We start from the raw sequence: 18,234 nt of genomic DNA, 5'->3' as shown, positions 1-18,234 counted from the left end.
TCCCCAAAAATTCAAATGAAGGGCAACCTACTAGATCTAAACCTTATTCCAGATGATTTGTATTTAACTTAACTGATTAGCTTATTTATGGCTATGACATTTGATGAAAAGCACGGCAATAAAGTTCTTTCCTCTTAGTCATCAGCAGATCAAATCACTTCTTACCTTTACCTGCTATGCAGGCAACTAAAATATGAACCCTATGAAACAAACTGCACAACTTGAGCTCTGTGATAAAGGATATTTTATAGAGATTTTGACAGCTTTGCACTTGTTTTCTGAAATTTCTCTAACTTGTCAGCTTTTACAATGTGGGGTCCCAGAGGAGGAGCTGCACCAGCATCCTTTCACATCGTGCTTTCCTTTGCTTTCTTGTATGACTTTGTGCAACTTTATAAGATGGAAAATACAATTCTAGTATTTAATGCTGTGTTTTACTGCCTGCCCCAAAGGAAAAGAAAGATGCAAAAAGGGACGCAAAGACACTTATCTGTGATGTGCACAAGCCCCAGCAATTACCAATTCGAGGGACGCACAAGAGAAGGGGCAAGTCTGCTGTAATTTATAGGGGAGGGAGGAAGCCCACCTCAAAGATTAGAGGACAGAAAGGAAATACAGTACGCACCTAGCCATGTATCTTATACAACTGAAGTACTAACTAGAAATGGTTCTCCCTCCTCAAGTAATAGAAGAACATTATTTCCCTTACCAGACAATTGAGGTTTCGTAAAATTCATCAATAACACTGCATATATAATCCAGTATTAAAACTAACAAGATTAACTGCATAGGTAGCTTAGAATATTTGCAGAATTGTGGTCTAAACAGAGATGCAAAATTAACACACAAAGTCCTGATCAGTTCAATACCATTTCCATTACATTGCCAAATTCCATTTGCTCATTGAATTAAATCCATACTTTAAGACTTTTCAGGTACTAAGATACCCTAAATACCCTTCCTAATTAAACTACCCTCATCTTCATGGTGTCCAAAAAGTAATATATGTCATGGTGACACTGCAGCCAGTTAGCTATCAGCTGAGAGCACAGCACTTCTATTTCAGCAGCGTCCAAGAGACACCACTGTAGGGGTCTTGCACTAAAACTCGTTTCTTTCTTCCACACTCACTGTTAAAACCAGTTTGCATTTTGCAAGCAAAAATGCAATTTTTTCTTTATTATCAGACCAAGAAGGCCGATGGCAAGCCTGAAAGCAGAGCAAACTACAAAATCCACTTTGCAGTTGGCTTTCACTGCGAGAACACCCCTTGCTGCTGACCAGCTCACAGATCTCAGCCTCTCTGAGAAGAGCTGTAAACCTTCCAGCTGCAGAACACACACGGAACAAGTGAACCAAGTGCAAAAATAATCAAGCGTTACTCGCTGCCAAGAGTATGAAATAAAAGCATTATTATTTATTTATCTTAATCGGAACCCAGTAGTCTGCAGTTGTGGTATTTGCAACTTTTTACAAGATAATTTTTTCTTCTCCTGACTTCTCTACCCATTCTTCTCCCTTTCCTTCCTCCCACCCTCCTCCCAATGAAAGCAGCAATGCTTGGTATTTAATTGGGATTCCTGGTCCCAGCCTGTAACTGACTTTTACCTCTTCTTGTGTTCTCCACACAAAGGAGTGAACTTCTCAACTCTCTCAAAAGCTGCAATTATAAATAATTAAATATCAGGTAACCACATATATGTATATACACACACACACAGCAGTATAATGCTGGAATTACCCATAAAATAGGCCAGCAGCCAGTCTGGGAAACTAGAGAAGTAGGGTATTTGAGCTCTTCTGCCTTGACAGAAATGCCAGAGAAAGGAGTCCCAGAACTGGCACGGAGCTGAGGTTTCTGGATCTGAGACACAAAGCACTGAAGCCAGCTAAATCTTCCTCCTCCGCAATCACAGCTCAGACAGATGGAAAATAACCGCACGCCATCCTGCAGAAAGCACCTGACAACTGTCAGAAATGGCTTTGACTAGTAACGTTGTCAGATGGAATAAAAGATAAGAGCTGAAAGACCACCCCGGCCAGGCACAGGAATGACAGACATGCCCAGAGAACGGGGACACACTGCCTTCACCCCCCAGCTGCATTTGCCTCCAACGCCATATACTTAAATACAGAATCATGGAATTGTAGGGGTTGGAAGGGACCTCAAGAGATCGTCGGGTCTGACCCCCCTGCCAAAGCAGGTTCCCTAGAGCAGGTTGCCCATGTAGGTGTCCAGACGGGCCTTGAATATCTCCAGAGAAGGAGACTCTCATACAACTGCCTGTCAGTCCGCTTTTGCTCCTTGCTGCAACTTTTTAACATGTTTAGCAGCCCCGCTGGTCAGCAAAGCACTAGAGAACATCACCATGAAATAAAGCAGATGCATGAAAAGGATGGCTGTACGACATGGAAATGAGCACTGGGATGTTCCTGTGGAATTAGTTCCCAATCGGCCATAAATGAATGAAGTCAAATTCTTCCATGGTACAAGTAAAAGCTGACTTTCGTGATCCACCGGCAGATGCTCATTGAGTTGCTGGGACAACTGAGCAAATCCAGACTCCTGATCATCAGTCTTTGCTCTAATTCCTGAAAAAAATAGCTGAAATTTAAGCACTGGATGACACAGGATGCTACAGCAGCTGTGGATCTTGTAACATTGACATTTTTAAGTTTCACTACTTTTTAGTTACTTTTTTAGTAACCGCTAAATTAAAGTTGTCTAAATATATAGTGCTCATTACTTCATTTTTTCCAAGTGCGTATTCTGGAATTCCAGATTCATTTAAATACACTCATTTACAGTTCCTTTATCTGCCTTTATTGACCAGAATTTCTTGTTAGCTTGAATTCTGAGTGGGTTCAATTCAGTGCGTTTACTACAAGCTTTACAAGATTTATGTTTTATGTGTTTCACAACCGTAGTCCATTTTTTTCTTTAGGGGATTACCTCATCTTTTACATTTCCCAACTGGTAGCAATTTTAAGTAGCATCTCTTAGTTTTTGCAAACAGGAAAAAAGAAAAAAAAAAAAAAGTATTTGTCTCAATTGTTTTCCTTCTATGTATTGTAATTTACCCAAGAATTTATGAGTTAAACTAATACAAACCTAATCCAAAAAACATTTTCAAACTAGTGATTTATCATCACCATGCAGTAAACAATAAGTATTATAGACTGCATCTACTTTGGATGAGACATTCAACTCATTTACCAATCTTATTGTTTAAACATGTGTATGTCATATAATCTTTCCAAGCTAATTAGAAACAGGACACATAGGTTAATGCTATTTTATTCTGGGGGCAGCACATAAAAATGCGTGTCCTCTCTGTCTATAAGAGTTTAACTGGTGTTGGGCAGCAGCTAAATGGGTTTCAATGAAGGGCAAGTATATTGCAGAGATGACCCATCACAAAATTAATTGGTGTGATTTTATTATTCACATGCTGTTGTCCACAGTAATTAAATAAAAACAAAATGCTGATTGCAACTGATTAAAACCAATTCAAATAATCAACAAGGAATTTCAGAAGTCAGTTTCAGTACATATTATACAGAAAACAGCAACTAATACTTTACTTGCATAATGCCATATTCTGCATCATTTTAAAACTTTTTTTTTCTTTTAAAGAGAGATACAAATTTCAGGGCTTAGAGCAATACTTTGAGTGCTGGCAGCAGTGCTGGTCAACCTCTTCCTGTTCTTGAGGAAAACCGAGTATTTGACCAACAGAAGCACAAGTAGAAACCTTCATTTATAGGCTGCACAATGCTCAAAAAAAGCCTGCTATGAGCTTGCAACTGAAGTTGTTTCAGAGAAAGTGAACAGGCAAGATTGCTTCTTCCAAAGCATCTTCAACTGGAAGCATCTTCCGAAGCATCTTCTACTGGAAGACCAGTAACTGGTAACTCTGGGCTTTAAGGCTTGTCTTCCAAGTGGTGTGGGGCCCAAAGCACACCACACTTGCAGACTGTTCTCTTTTTCAAGAAAGGCAAAGTCTGTGATCAGAAGACCGATCTGACCGATTGCATTAACCAATCTGATCAACTGTTAGAAATCTTTCCTTTCTGTCTCCATCATGCCAGAGCTGGATACTTCTCTCTCCCACTCTTGGAATACTGTCCATCCACCAAAGCTACCTGGAGGAGGACTCCCCTCTGCTGAGCACTGGGACGGAGCTTATAAACCAAACTTTGTAGTGGGCAAAACTGCCTCCAGCAAGCTGAATTACTAAAACGTCCTTAAAATCAAGGCATTGGCCAGACTCAGACTCTACAAGGATAAAGTTGGCTACAATCTCCATTTCCTGAAATGTGAGGCAGGTCCCAAAAAGTCTTTGGTCAAGCCTGCTCAACAGCACTGCAACGGCCCAAATCACTGCCTTGAACTGTCTTCAACCTTACGAAAAACTCATACCCAGTGTAAAATGAGCTCGTAATTGCCCACTAGCTTTCTAACCATAACAATACTTGGACATGCTTTCATTTAAGGGAGAAAATTTAGCTTACAGTAACACAAAAGCTGTAGGACTTGATTCTTATTATCACACATCAATTCTCACACCGAAGGTTAGCCTTGGATAAAATTTGGATGGCTGGTGCAGATAGTGCTGTGGCGATCAATGCCAGATCTGTAAAAACCCTACTTCACTTTCTATAAAATTCAGAGAGCAAACTGTAAGCAAAGCAAGAAGAAACACAAAAGATAACTGGTAAAACAGGAAAGTCTACACAAAAGACCAGGATTCTAACTTTTCTTCCTCCTGTCAGATACCAGACATGACAACTAAAATACCGAGGATTTTCCTGTAAACAAACACATTGTGGTCTTCTCTATCCAGGGTAGGAAATCAAGAGGTCCAGAAACCCACTACTGATTGTACTACCGTGTTAATTCCTCCTTAAATAGACTAATAATATTTATCACCTCCTAAAGTAACAAAGGATATTATTTTTTTTTTTCATCCATTGACTTGAGAATGTGCAGACCACTAAAATTTCAATATGCTCAAAAACATACACCAGCAGATTCAGAAAGAGTGAAGGGCAAATAGAACCACAGAATATTCTGAGCTGGAAGGGACACACAAGGATCATCGAGTCCAACTCCTATCTCCACACAGCACACCCAAAAGCAGAACCTATGGCTGAAAGCATTGTCCAAACACTTCTTGAACTCCAGCAGGCTCAGTGCTGCGATCACTGCCCTGAGCAGGCTGTCCTAGTGCCTGACAACGCTCTCAGTGAAGAACCTTTCCCTAACACCCAGCCTGACCCTCCCCTGTCCCAGCTCCATGCTGTTCCCTCAGGACCTGTCGCTGTCCCCAGAGAGCAAAGCTCAGCTCCTGCTCCTCTGCTCCCCTCGTGAGGGAGCTACAGGCCACCATGAGGCCTCCCCTTGGCCTGCTCTGGGCTGAACAAACGAAGGGACCTCAGGTGCTCCTCATACACCTTCCCCATCTTTGTAGCCCTCCTCTGGACATGCTCTAATAGTTTTATGTCCTTTTTATACTGTGGTTCCCAAACCTGCACACAGTACTCAAGGTGAGGCCTCTGCCCTCGAGGGAGTCAACAGCTCCTCCCAATTTAGTATCACTCACAAACTTACTTAGCATGCATTTGAGTCCTGCATCCAGATCATTTACAGAAATATTGACGGGAACTGGCCCCAGAATAGAGCCTTGGGGAACCCTGCAAGTGACCAGGGTGTCAGCTGTGCAGCAAACACTGAATCACACCAAGTTGTCACATTATTTTTGAACACCATCAGAACAAACAGTTCCAGACAACTACGATTACTGCATTTACCACTTTACAATTGACCGATTAGGATAAATTTTTTACTGTGACTTATTTGTAGACTGCAGCTGAGCAGAGAAAAGGCCATGGGAGATAGTAATCTCTTTTTTAAGGAAGGTTTAAACACACACAATGCCTATAGTTAAAAAAACACACACCATGTTGGGCAGTTGTCAATTCAGAAGACATCTTCAATTGTTTATTGGGAAGAACAGACAAGGTTCCTGAAGAAAGGACACGATGCGATCATACAGTTAAAGACCATTTTTATGTTCTTCTAAAGAGAGGCAAGTACATCAATGGATCTCTACAGGACTGACACCCTATGGATATTCTGTAAGCAGAATTTTTATTTACAACTTTGAAATAATTGGAAAAAAATGTGATGATCACTTTGGAGTGAAAACAATCTCTCTTGGCCCTGCTTTTAAAAATAACTTTTCCACACGCATAAGTGAACCTTATAACTGAAATATTTTGCACTCACAGATTAATTTCTCTCACAAGAACAGAGAGAACTGTATTAATCAGTATTAGCATTGTTACTCACGCTGTATTTTATTATAAAAGATATGTAATCTTAAGGCTGAAGCATCATGTTATTAACAGAATCATTACACTTGCAAGAACACTAACTATCCCTGAATCTAATTTTAGAAATCTAGAAAAAAAATACAACAAAACTTAAAAAAAAATCACTTAATATATAGAAAAAGTTTTTAAGCACAGGTCTCCACTATGGCCAACTTTTAAACAAGGACCTAAATTTAACTACAAATGTGGTCGCTAGGGCAACACTCGGTCTTAAATTTCCTTCTTATCCTTCCATGAACATATATTCAATTTTCTGTAACATCCAGACAAAAAAATAATCAAAGAACAAAACACACCAAAATACCCCAGTCAGTTGAAGACACACTCTTTGCATTCACATTTCATTTTAGCAGCACATGATCAGTACTAATGGAATTATTACAAGAATTAACAGATGCCTGGTGGTGCATTAAACGTAGGTGTGTACATTCTGTCATAAGTCTGCTCTTGTTGTAAAATGTATTATTTATGAAAGCAGGAAATTTGCACGTCCCAACGTACAACATATGACGTTCACATGGAGCAACAACAAAGTACGAGATTTGAAGTCTGGAGCTGAGTTCATGCATTTCTTAGGGTAACACAGGAACCACTGCTGGTAAATCTCCTGGTAGATTTACTAAATCCAGAAAGTCTGGCATGATTCTAGGTTACTCCAAATGTTGTAGAGTTGTATCACAGTACTGGGAAAATTAGAGAAAGCAATGAGGAATTTAGCTTGAGTTTACACTGAAGCTAAGTTCTTGCTCCCCACCTGAGGGGCAGACAAACTACAGAACGCCCTATATCTGAACACTTTATTCACCCTACACTTACCCAATCTCTCTACGTTAAACATGTAAGAAAGCTGAAAAACCTGCACAGATTTTGAGATTGACAACGCTTCCAGCAAGTACAAAATAACAAGAAAAAGGAGTTTCGACCAGGAACAAAACGTACAGTTATTCCTGGCAAGATCTAAAGGTAACAAATACATGTAGTCGGTCTGTTATATAAACTGCACTGGACTGCATGGATAAGCATGCTCATTTGAACATCCTGTACATTAGCACAGCCAAATAATAGCTCATACCCCTTGGGAAAAAGAACATAAATCACACTTACAGAAGAAGGAATTGTATAAGGAATGTAGCAATACTAAAAACAATTTAGAGACCATGGCAGACAATCAACTGAGCCCAAAATATGCTTTGTTGCCCATTAAATGACCAAATTAATCCTGGTAAGTGCAGAAACATCACAAGTGCTCGTAAATCAGACCGTTATGATGCCTTCATCCGGACTCACACAAAGCTTTCAGAGCACAGCTGAAGAAATTATGCATCTGTTTTGTAAACACTAAGAGTAGCTAAGACCAGGTTAAACCATCACGTGCCAGGTCTTCACTACAAGCTTTCCCATCTCATCCATTGGATGCTAAAAGTCTCACCTTTTTTCTGACATAAGGGACAGAGGAAAAAAAAAAAACACCCTGGTGCTGATGCTGCTTACTGAAAGCACTGGCATTTAAAGGAGCTGCATAAATCGCAGCAACCACGGAGTTGTTAGCACAAGTTATCAACAGTGAGATGCTCTCCAGAAACAGCTGTGTTAAGAGGCTCAATGCTAACACAAGTATCCGTACAGGAAAACGTTCTGATAGCAGCCAGCTCCTTCACAGAGCAGAAAAGGGAGGGCAAAATAACATTTTACAAAAGCCTCTGGATAAAACCGCTTCAGCTGGAGTACTGAGGTGTGCTTTTCTTGTTTCATACGCTGCTCTTATCACGGGAAGCGGCAGATGCTCATCTGTGCAAACTCTTGGTTTAGAGGCCGAGCAGCTGTGTACAAAAATAAGTTATCAGCCAGAAGCCTCTGGCTGCTGAAAGAGGTCTGTCACCAAACTAACCATCAACCTGGAATGGCCACCGCAAGCCAATCCAACTCCAAAATCAATCCCTTTTGACACAGCCCTACTATCTGAAAAAGACCCTTCAACCATCCCCCTCTCCAGTAAAAGGGGTGCCATTTTATACTTTATTTTTAATTATTCTGAACCCTACCAATGAGGGTTGTTCTCAGTTTAATTCCTATACACCAAGCTTTCACTTCCACAATATGCTACAGATGGGAGGCACAGCAACACACGATCGTAAACAGCCAGACCACATTACAGTTTCCAAAATGCAAGTGCCACAGAAACGTGGAGACACGAAGCAGGATTAGGCTTCAGAAGTTGCTGGAGTCTCTGTGGCTGGCACCCCCGGAGCCAGAAAGTCCGAATGAATGGATCTCTTAGTGTTTTATAGTAATTAGGTACGTTTCTGAACCTGGCACTTCTAGTGCTTCATCTGCACTAATTGAGCACAATGCAAACGCTGCTCTGAAATGCCAAACGGTGAAGTTAACAACCTTATAAAGGAGCCAGGAGAACAGATTTTGTTTTCCTTATTAAAGAAGGGGGGGAAAAAAAAAGAAAAAAAAAAAAAAGAGCACTGGTCTGACTTGTCACTACACAAAACAGAGAACTGGAAAGTTTTCAAAACTGCTCTGTAAGTGTTGTTTTATTGGCCTGAGACTGTTAATAAATATGTTGTAAATGAACTTATACTTGCTTGGGTGGATATAAAGAAACAATTGTATCGCTGTTCTTACATGTTTACAATTTACTCTAGCTCTTCACCTTTTTTTTTCCCTCGTTACTCTGTTTCCTACACCAGCTTCCCATAGCAACTGACATTTATTTGGCCTATAAATTACCCTAATGCAGTTTAGTGCTCTTTCATAATTTTTACAAACACGACACTTACAGAGGATGGACTTGTATTAATTAAAACCATCACTATACAAATCTAACGTTTCCTTTAGCATTTTTAACTTACTGATAACTCTGGTAAATGTACACAGATGGGCAAAGGCTTTCTCTGCACTCACCAGTTGTGTTTTAAAAGTTTACGCATAAATGTGTAATTTGTGTCTGTCTGTCCTATTACCCCCATGCCACACCTGGATAACGCACAATCCTTGACAGAAAAAAGACCATTTTTCAAAGTCATGGCCTGCCCAGCTACAAATGAGACCTCCTCATTAAGAGAAGGTTAATTAAGTTAATTAACTCACAGCCATATCCACTTTTGACATTGCTGTTGAAAGACTTTCGTTTACTTATTTCAGTTACTTGTTAGAGACAGCTTTAGCTAGTTAACTATTAGCTATTTAACTCCAGATGCTAAGAGTCTTTAAGAAGGAAAAAAAATGATACCCATTAGAAAGTTCACCTACTTTGAAAAAGGGGTTGTTTCTTACACAAACAAAAAAGGTTTGGGGCACATATGGCCAGGTAGGTAAGGACCATATTAAAAGTAAGTCTGATTTGGTTTACAATGCCTTTTGGGGGCCTATATTTAGTTCTGAAAGGGAAAAATGCAGCTATTTAAGAGTTTGATATGCAATAATGGTATAAGAATACTCCATAAACAAGCAATAGAAGTAGATTACACAAAGGCATGCACATAGAAAGAATATATACAATAACACACATGCGATATGCATTTAAAATGCTATGTAGCCATAATTAACCTCCTGTTTTCTCAGATGACAGGATGAGATGAAACAGCCTGAAGTTGTGCCAGGGGAAGTTTACTGTGGATAACAGGAAGAATTTCTTCACAAGAGGGTGTTGAAGCATCAGGCTGCCCAGAGAAGCAGTGGAGTCCTGGTTGCTGGAGGTATTTAAGAGACGCATGGATGTGACACTAAGGGACACAGCTTAGGGATGGGGCTCAGGAGTCAGGCAGATGGTTGGACTTGGTGATCTTGAAGGTCTTTTCCAACATTGATGGCTCTACACTATACTTTCCACAGCAACGCATCGCACTAACTCATGACAAGAAGGCCTTGAGATGCTGCACACCCCGCACTGGACTCACCTGGCTCTCACGTGAGGACCCTGAGCACACCCAACCATGAAGCAGCACAAGTAACTCCAGCACTAACCACCACCCAGGACCTCCATCCCAGCACATTTCAGACAGACCACGCTGTGTGTCACAGCAAGACAGCTATCACTTGTACAGACTGCGTGGCTTCGCTTGCTCTGGTCAGTCGCTCCCCATGACAGCACAGCAAGGTCTGCACGTACGCAGACTTGCCCAAATACTTTCTAATCAAATACAGCAGGAAGCATCGCTCACAGGCATATATAAACCCTACACGGGCATTTAATCTGACATGACATCTTTGTGAACAATTTAAGCTAACACAGCAGCACTTATGCCACAGTAAAATCTTAGAGATATGATAAATAATTTACAAAAGCAGGGCAGTAACTACTAGTGTTTGTTTTCTCAGTGGTCTTTATTAAACCAAATCACTAGGATTAAAGCTACTACAACAAAAACTGGAGACAGACATGAGTGGGTTGACAACTTTTTTGTTTGTTTAAACCAGCCTTGCTGAGGAGACACAAGTTAAATATGACCAGAAATAAATTTGTCATAATACAGTTTCGATCCTCAAATATCTGGAACCAATTAACTTTGGGAAAGTTTCAAAAGGGCCACCCAGTAATAAACACAAAATAATTTGTGTCTGCTGTCTTGTTTGTGATAATTTTTTTTATTGCTACCTCAGTTTCAGATGTCAGAGTAATGACTTCCACATTCTGATTAAAACGTGAATTGAAGCCATATGGAAAAGATGCTCAAACCCATCAAAATCAAAAGAACTCTGTTACTTCTAACTTCTTATACAGTAAAGTTTATAAAGCCTAATGTTTTCACTATTCTGGGTTTAAATTAGCAAAGTTTTTAATACTGCTACCAAAAGAATCAGGTAAGCAATAGAAGGACATATCGGTAACTTCAGTGAAACGTTAACGTAATTAATGGGATGCTAATTAAAAGTCTACAGCAAAAGCACTGTTTAACCCTTTGATGTAACAGTCATAATCGCCCAAGTGATTTCGTTAACTGCTATAAATATTTGGGGCACACCCATTATGATTAAATACTGCTGTACACTTTCAGATATTTACAAAGACACCGTATACAGTACATTCATCTTTCTATTTAAAAGTATGCTGAGAAATATGCTGCGACCCAAAAGCACTTTAAAAAGAATCTGTTTCCTCCCTCCTTCAGCACAAAGACATCTTCCTTCCCATCCCTCTGGCCTGAAAGAAATACATCTCCTGAAGGTTTGTTTTTAACTACATAATGGATTAAACAGGAATAGTCAGAATAGCTAATTGCATTTATGGTTGTTTAAAACCTTCCAACACTTCTTTGTATTTCTCAATTTTTAATATTTCTGCCTACATTTGTCATGGTAATTAACAGGGCTAAATGGCAAGTAATTTCTATGGCAAGTAACTGGACTCACTTTAAACTAGTGAGGAGGGAAAGGGAAATGATCTGCTTTGTTCTTTGCAGTGGAGTATCAGTGTTAGGAAGGTCTTGTTAGCCACATGTGTAAAAAGTTCTACCATCTGCATGCACCAGAACAAAAATCTCAAATTGTGTCAGAGAGAAATAACCTTGGTTGAAGAGAGAACTTTCCATTACCTGTATGCAAATGTCCAGGTTCACATCAAGATACCCTACAAAAGGGCTTGATGGAGGTAAGCTACACCTCTCCCAGGCACACATTGTCTCTACGTAAGCCTTGCTCACTTGCTCAAATGCACTGTTTGCCCAGAGGAACCACCAAGCATGCCCTGAACTCCATGCTGCTCCCCTGCCTCTTTTCTCTTACTACTTGGCACAAGATGCCTTGTTGTTCTGCACAGGGGAAAAATGATTAAGCACAGAGAAAAACCTGCTTATTTCCATTAAGTGTTGCCTCGATGGCAAGGATTGTGAAGAGCAAATACAGAAATAACAGGCTACACCCTGAGATGCAACGGGAAGCAGAGCAGAATGCTTCAGCAGGCTCCTCTCAGACTGTTTTAAATCTAATGGGTTAATTAGCTAACAAGCAGAATAATTTCTCAAGTTACGCATTCTGCAAGATGCTTTAGTGCTGCTGGAGCTGAAGTGGCCCAAGGGACGAGGTTCCCCTGTCCTGAAGGCGCAGGGATTCCTCAAACTCCTGCTACAAAAGTGGCAGCAGCGCTACCTGCAATACACCCAAGTGCACAGAAGTGGCCATGCCCAAGCAGGACCAGTGCCCACCTAGCTCAGTATCTATCTTCTAACAATGAGCAGCGACAAACACCTGAAAAATACCCTCCCTGCTATAAGTCTCAGCAACCTATAGGACAGAGCCAGGAGAACAAGACCTGGGACCTGCGCATTTTGTGCCCCTAATGGAAACTTAGTGATTTATTTTCTTGTTGCACCCAAGAAAGCCATTGGCACGCACAACCTCTTGTGTCAATAAGTTCCTCAGTTTAGTTCTGCACCGTGTGCACATCAGTTTGAACACCTAGCAATTTTATTTGGCAACCCTCGCTTCCTGTGTTAGGAGTAAATAGGTTAGCACTACCCACCCTCTCCACACACGCGTGACTTCACGTACTCATCTCCCATCCCTTCTTGGTTCTTTCCCCCAGGCTAAATTCGCATAGCTTAGCTCCCCCACTTACACGTGTTCTTCAACACCTTTGCATCTTTATTTTTCCATGGGGTACTTTCCCTACTTCTATTACGCTTTAAAGAGGACCAGAACTGCAGACAGTAGTAAACCTGTCAGCACACCCATGACTTACATAGTGGCACGATAATGATTTTTGTTTTATCCTCCATTCATTTCCAAATAATCCTTAATATTAAACTGGGGGAAAGAGGGAGATTAATAGCTATTAAGTGCTGAACTGACGTTTTCATCATAATTTCAACATCACATCCCACTGAGTAGCAATTCAGTCCAACACTGTGTACGTAAAGGATTTTTCTGCCCATGCATTGCTGCACATCTTCTGTAAGGCTCCACAGCCAGTTTTCATTTTCACAGTCCTACGGGGATTATAAATAGTAAAACACTTGTCTTCTCAGTTTCCTTTTTTCCAGAACATTCATGACACTGACAGTCAGCGCTCTTCCCCATTGCTGAGTATTTTGCAAGAATTGTGATCTTCATTTTTGCAGTGCCAGCCTGAAATTTTGTGGCTTAATTCAAAGAACTAGAAATGGAGCTAGTGAGCACGGCTCCATGAAAATAGCAATACAAAGAAAAACAATGCAGATTCTGTGCTTCTAAGTTCAGCATAAAGACATATGCTTTTGTTTTCATCTTCTCTCTATTTCTATTTTTACCTGCAAAATAGGAATATTTTTCTCAGCTCTTCAATCAGTCTTGGTGTTCTGTTTGTGAACAAGTTTTTTCCTTACATTCACCTTCAGTTTTCTTCCTCAGCCATCACATAATACCTCAGCAAATCAGATTTATCAAGCTGGTAGACATTAAATGATTATTAAAACAAAATCAAGAGCTCCTTTATAATGGTTTTTTGTTCGTTTTTGTTGTTGTTTTCAAAAGTCAGCATTAGCACTGTTGTCAGACCTATTAAATATTTTTATACAGATTACCTGTTCAAGGTATCTGTAACTCTTGCTCCATTAGTTTCCACTTTTATTCTTTAAAAAGCAAGCAAATATTTTCCTCACTCATTATGGCGTTAACCCACTGAACTTTAACGTAAGTACACTTTGCAAGATCATTTCAATTAATAAAATGAATCTGTATTCAGGGTGATTTCCCATTTTAGGAAGATTTTGGAGGCAAGAGGAAAGCTATTCTAATTCCTCTACAGATCAGAACCGTCTATTTTCCTAATAACAGGTAAATATCAGTGAAGTAGCAGTTTAATTATTTTGAAAAGCAGAGAATTCATAAGTCCAAATTGAAAGCAATGTTTTGAATTACACTGAAAAATACATAGTAAGCATAGTATTAAACAATAGTAACTACAGATCAAAACAGAATTATTATGCTTGCAGATAATCATTGCAGCTTGTTGAAGCCAATAAAGTAGAATTGGTAGGTTGAAGACAGTGAAAACAGCCCCAAAGCATGCATGATCCTAGGACTGAATTTAGATATACCCATAGCATGTGACTCACATGTACAGATTGTTGATGATTTTGTATACAAGATGATCTGTTAACTGAAAAAAAAAAAAAAAAAAAAATGAAAAAGTGTTTCCTTATTAGGGTATTGCAAAATGCTATCTGACTCATTTTCTTCTTTTTCATGCCTAACAGTTTCTTTGACCAGAGGATTTCATTAAATCTCAAGTAACTAATCATCTTCTTCTGGAAAAGAATCACAGAATCATAGAATATCCCAAGCTGGAATGGACCCACAAGGATCATCAAATCCAACTCCTGGCTCCACACAGGACCACCCAAAAAACAAACCATATTCCTGACAGCATTGTCCAAACGCTTCTTGAACTGAAGAAGCAGTCATGATGCTCACGGGCAGACTGTCATGCTGGCCTTTCTTAACGCAGTGGTGAAATTCCTGTAGCTGTATTTTCTTAGAATTGCTCCTAACACTTCTGTTTTCAGTTAGCAGCAATTCTGGATAACTTGCACTGTAGAGATTGAATGTTTTCCATACCAGACCTGTATTTGAAGCTTCCTCCAAATCCTTCTTCCATGTAAGAGGGGATACTGGATAACACCGACCAGGGTGACTGTCTTAAGTTCTTGCTCAAACTGCACATTGCAGTAACTCCACTCAGTGAAGTTCCAAAAATAATCTTTTAATCCTATTCTTTGAGTCTCCACATGCACAATACACAGCCTACATTACAAACAGGCCAAAGTTACAGATTTTTACACATTAGTAAAATCCCAAATCTCAGAGAGCAGTGAGAGGCCTTACCCCAGAGTTTATTAAAATAGAAATACCTTCAACCTTGGGTATATTCAGATTCATAAATGAAATATAAGCAGGCAATCATGCAAATTAACAAAAATCTTATATGGATTTCCGGGTAGGTGACAGGACACATGACAGGGAGATGCCTCAGAGCTTTGTTATTTATGAGCATGGTGAAGGTCTCCAGCAAGGCTATTTACAGCATTGAATTTCCTTTACCTCTTGTTTTGCCTAAGGCCGCTGTCTTGCTGTGATTTGCAAGCACTATCAAACAATGCCCATATTCAAGTCCAGTGCATCCATTTCAATTCAAAATGGTTTACATTGTACCCTGCAGTCACAGCTTGGGACTCCAGGGGCTACTTTGTATGGCTTACCGTGCTTGAAGACTTCATTCAGTTCCCAGCAGCCTTAATTAGGCTAAGAATAAGAGATGTAGTGAACATCAGGGTTTAAATGTAAAGGAAACGATTTACCCAACAAGTCATTTTCTGGATGGCAGATAATTTTAGTATGTTAATAGAAGCCTGTCACTAAAGATAGCCACATGTTTTTATATGGGAGAATAATCATAATTTGTAAAGCTCCTGCTGGCTAATAAAAACCTCCCTAAAGACAGAAGCAGACAGACACAGAGGCAAGCAGCGTATGCCAGGAAGCAAGGAAAGATATACAGTTGTTTTAAAAAATAGATGTTTTTTCCTATACAAACATCTAAAATATTTTAAATTTCCAAATATTCTAAGCACAGAATTGTTTATAACTTGTTTACAAACAGGAGGTGAGCCCACACATATATGGAGTGCATATTTCCCAAACAACTCTACAGGTGCTCTTTGGAAATCTTTGCAACTTGACTGATAATTTAAAGACCTTTCAATCAACGCACTGATCCGCAAAACCACACATCAAATTACATACATGAAATGTTGCAAACTGAATGTTGCCTTGGGAATTGTACACGTGAACTTGAATGAAAGACACTAAAGTCACCAGTAACACAAGGTTACCAGCATGAATTACTTTATACAAATGAAAGCACATATTTTGAAAATAGAAAGATTTACATTTTTAAAAGTATTCAAATACACAAATTTGTTAGGGTTTACTCATGGAAGGATAAAGGGGATCATACAAATACCATACATTTGTTTGAAATTATGTAAAAGTTACAGAAAGTCAGTCTGACACAGGATCACTGAAACTGATGCTCACATTATTTCTAACTAGGGTTATAATGGATATGCTTAATAAAATTCATAAAAATTGGATATGAGACAATTCAAACAAAAACAAAAACAATTTGACAAAACAAATTCTATCAATGTAAAATAGGTACTGAAGCCAAGAAAAATGTTGTTAAATATACAGCCTTCTACCCCTCTCCCAATTCTCACTTCAGATCACTCTTCTCCCTAGAAATATTGGGTGCGGAATCCAGACTAATTTTAACAAAGTGCACAAACGTCTCTTGCCTTCTTCAAGAGTAATTACCGGACTTGAGAAGATCAGCAGCTACTGAAGCAGTCCATTTCTTCTGAGCAGGCGGAGAGAGGTTACTGAACCGTAAAGAAACTCTCAGGGAACCACAGCACTCAAATTACATGAACATTAAAGATTAGCTACAAAATGCCCTGTTGAAATTTACATTTGCCACAGGACATGGCAGTGACCATACAAGACCAACATCAAATGGTACAACTCCTCTGAAATAACCCTGTTTAACAGAATATTGCAGTAAGATATGGTTACTGATGCATCCTTGAAATTCCATTGAGAGTAACAGTCTCGGCTGCTGACCCCTATCCTGTAGCCTGGAAAAGGGGAGAAGATTCAAAAATGGGTCCTACTCCCACAGTCGTGTCTATTTTCCTGTAAAAATTCTATTTAAGTCATCTTGTCTTCCGAAGAAAGAGTAGTCTTAAAGAGAACACATTAATTGGAAAGTTTCACGTGTGAACAGGGCTCAAGCCAAGGTGAAATACTACCTTCAGGAAACCAGGCGGTTTTAGATCTAGCCGAAATAAATTTTGTTCTGTCTTTGGTTTTCCCCACATTTACTAGATGTAGTTTGGTATTTCAGAACTACTTCCTTCTGCATTACCAAAAATGATCATAATTTTACATTTTTGAAAACAGTTTTTCCTCGTGGGAGAATAGTTCCCAGACGAGATTTTTTTTTCCTTTCACTTTTCCAACACCAACATTGTTTTCAAGCTGAACTGCCTCCTATCCAGACTGACATTTACAAGCTGTGCTATAAGTTGTCCTCCTCCACTTTTCTAACCTTATTAAAGGCATAAGGAGCATATCACGGAGACAAGATTTCAAATGAACCACCTCCCCCTGAATGCCAAACCAATGACTGTTTACACAATTAAAAAACTTAGTCTCGGCACTGTTTAAAAATCTACATATCCTGTAACAGCAGAACATAAAGAACTTAAACCACCACGTGCTAACATTTGCCAGTTTACACAAGCTTATTGCTATACACCAGCACATCCATTACAGCTGATTGTAAATATAGGTTAAAATATTTACTTATTTACATAATTAATAAGACTTCGGGAATCACTGTTGTACATAACAATGCCACATAACATAGAAAATAGAAACATAGAAAATACTCCTTCAAAACATAGAAGTGAAAATATGAAAACAATTAGTATTTCAGATTGTACGTGCAAAGGTGTATTTTTTTGTTTTGTAGTACAAATACCATGAAGACGGTGAAGCTGGCTGTACTGTTTTCCAAAACAACTCACTGATTATTGCTTCTGTGGGGAGTTTACAACTTTTAGACTAAACATCTTTTATTTTTCTCCAAAACTTTCTGTGGAACAAGTATTTAAGTACTGCAAGCATGTGATTGACTTCTATTTTGAAAGTTTAAGGATTCAAAAGGAGCAAAACGATTTCTGTGCTGAAACTGTTGCTCTGGTTAATTATCATTATCCTGTAACTGACGTCAGGAACGATATCACACTGGAATTGGCAGTCATATAATAGGAATGGATATCAGTA

General features: G+C 39.3%; 1 protein-coding gene and 1 long non-coding RNA gene across 2 annotated transcripts in view; one reads left to right on the top strand and one right to left on the bottom strand.

The window, feature by feature from the left end:
• TMEM135 (transmembrane protein 135) overlaps positions 1 to 18,234 on the bottom strand; it is a 176,383-nt gene that overhangs the window by 104,635 nt on the left and 53,514 nt on the right. The gene's annotated exons all lie outside the window — the stretch shown is intronic.
• Positions 9,641 to 10,972, top strand: LOC311430051. The gene is made up of 3 exons (XR_014688520.1): positions 9,641 to 9,718; positions 9,973 to 10,106; positions 10,243 to 10,972. It is a non-coding gene; the product is annotated as an uncharacterized lncRNA (long non-coding RNA).

This window comes from Aythya ferina (genome assembly GCF_964211825.1).
Source record: "Aythya ferina genome assembly, chromosome: 1".
Classification (NCBI taxonomy): Eukaryota; Metazoa; Chordata; class Aves; order Anseriformes; family Anatidae; genus Aythya; species Aythya ferina.
The sequence above is the reverse complement of the archived record's forward strand: the minus strand, read 5'-3'. Positions and strand labels throughout refer to the sequence as shown.